This window comes from Cryptotermes secundus, unplaced genomic scaffold (genome assembly GCF_002891405.2).
Source record: "Cryptotermes secundus unplaced genomic scaffold, Csec_1.0 scaffold151, whole genome shotgun sequence".
Lineage (NCBI taxonomy): Eukaryota > Metazoa > Arthropoda > Insecta > Blattodea > Kalotermitidae > Cryptotermes > Cryptotermes secundus.
In genome coordinates this window covers 127,257-129,861 of record NW_019744408.1, presented here as the reverse complement: position 1 = coordinate 129,861, position 2,605 = coordinate 127,257, and positions in this window count along the sequence as shown.

The window sequence follows — 2,605 nt, the reverse complement described above, 5'->3', positions numbered from 1 at the left end:
TAGCGCGGGCATGCTCTCCCGCCCCAAACTCGGAGCATGGGGGGGGGGGAGATATATATATACACACACACAATATATATCCAGTGTGTTGGAACGTAGACTGAATTATAACAGCTTTTGGTCTGAAAAAGAATAGCCCAACCATTGACTGGACGACCGAGGAATCGGGGTTCTGTTTCTGGCAGAAGGTTCTCCAAAGCGTTCAGACTGCTTATAATGTCCTCGCAAACCTCTAGCAACTAGGTACCGGTGTCTCTTTCCACGGGTGTGAAGCTGACCACTAACCTCCATATTGTGCCCCAGTTAGGAGTGCGTGGAGGTGTAGGTCTTCCTCCATGACCCCAGACGTGTTCATGGGGTCGTGCTTAATTGACAGCAGGGTTAAAATTACCCTTTGTTAATGTTATTATATATTTTTACACCATATTACAGTGCCCTGTCCAGGATCTAACCTTGCCACTTCGGTTTATCTCGCGGTGCTTTCGTATGAAATGAGTTTCACAGTACATTAAATGATACGCTAATAACTTCCTTAAGATGTGTGTTCTTCTCTGAATGTATGTTTCATGCAATTCTGCACACGAATTTCTACCGGCGGATGTCTTCAAAATGTTTTGAAGTGATTTTGATAGGCTTCCAGTCACATCTATGATTTTACTATTATTGTTACGTAGCATGGAGTGACTACAGACGGGATTTTGGATTGGAGATTGGATTTATTGACCACTTACAGGTCGTAACTACAAATAACTAATACTATTGCTATTTTCACACTTTACAAAATTACGCTAAGTCTTTTCCAGCCCAGTGTCTTCACTAGTAGTTGCCTTGTAACGGCTTTTGACAATGGCTGTTCCTCTGCTCCTGGGTTCAAGTCCTCTCCGAATGGCGGCTCCCTTCCAACTGACTAATCATCAAAGTCAAAGTGAAAGTTACTTTACGACTGGAGGTTTACCGCAAATTATTTAGTCTTAGCGTCATGCCCCTTGAAACCCACGACCAGAGATTTTTTTTAAGCGAACTCTTTTGTTAGTAGTCCTTATGTAACACAGCAGAAATCCCTGTTTCCAGTAGCTTCTTCATTGTTGCACGCGTATTCATCGCCGCGGGAACGTGTTTACCAAGCCTTTCCCTAGCAGCGAATGTCTTTTCGTTGTTTGTTTCACGGTCCCTGCCTACAAACGATTTTATTCGTCACTTCATTAGTAGTAGTAGTAGTATGGGAACAACATATATTGATAGTTTTCTGGCATCACCAGAGGAGCTAGAGCATCTTATCAGTAAAAGACCAGGTACACCAACCTCAGATGACACAGTTCCTTCGAGAGTGAATTCACAGGGCGTAGCCAACGTCAATGAGTCAGACTTGCGGCGTACATGGGAAGAATTCAGATATCGCGTTGACGTTTGCAGGGCAACTAATGGAGCACATATCGAGAGTTTCCATGCTGTTTTCGAGTTGTTTCATGTTTGCATCTATAACCATTTAGAAAATAAACTAATTGGCACCGAAATCATTTATAATAGCACAGCATATTATGTGAGTACCATCAGCTGGTTCCACAATTTGATATAATGGTATCTATGAACTGAAATTTCAGTCCTACATCCAACTCCAATAATGGAGGATCGCCCTTTGTAGGCCCTCTGCAACTGTCCGTTCCATGCGTAGTCAGATTATGTTCAGACTTGTTTCAGTGTTGTTCACTTGGACCTGAGATGTTCTCATCTGAAAGATATTTGCACGTCCCTTCTAAAGAAACAAAGAAGTCCTTGGATTTGCTCAGATCTAAACATTGTGTTCATGGTAAGGGCAAAAATTTGTTGTGCTCAGCACCTTTCAAGACTTTTAAGGTTCTTAGGAAAGAAACGCATAGACAGGGACTGAAGTTCCAAGTTTCAGGGGTTAAAACATTATTATTATTATTATTATTATTACTTTTGCTATAGTAACAGTTTAGCAGTCTGTAAAATGACGCACGCAGCGACGTTTTTGTCGTCTCCATAGCTACCAGACCGGTTTCCGGGCCCACCCAGCCTCCAGTCCTATGGGAATTGTGGTATTTTTCTCGAGGCTTATTAATGGCTTTATTTAACTGGGGGCACGCGGTAGCACAGTAGGTTGAAGCATTATAAGCCGGAAAGTTGCGGGTTTGATTCCCGATGAGGCCATTAGATTTCTCAATTGACCTAACCCTTCCAGCCGCACTATGGCCCTGGGTCGACCAGTCTCTAACAGAAATGAGTGCCAGAAATCTTCCTGGGGGTAAAGGGCGGCAGGCCCGTAAGGCTGACAACTTCACCGCCATCCGTCAGCCGATTGTCTAGATAATGTGGAAGCCTCGACTCTCACAACCCTATGGGCCTCCACGGCCTGTTTATCTTTTCACCTTACTACTCACGTCCGTCTGCATGCCGTGTACATGTGTTCTCGTCTTCAGAGCATTCTGTTTTAATATTATAAAATTATACTTCGAGAGTCGACATCGGAGGCAGGCGTATATGCATGTAACATCACAGCATGTCCACTATTACCCGTACATACTATTCTGAGTCTGTATACCGACGGGCTACAGGTTGGACGGACGAGGTTCAATTCCCGGCA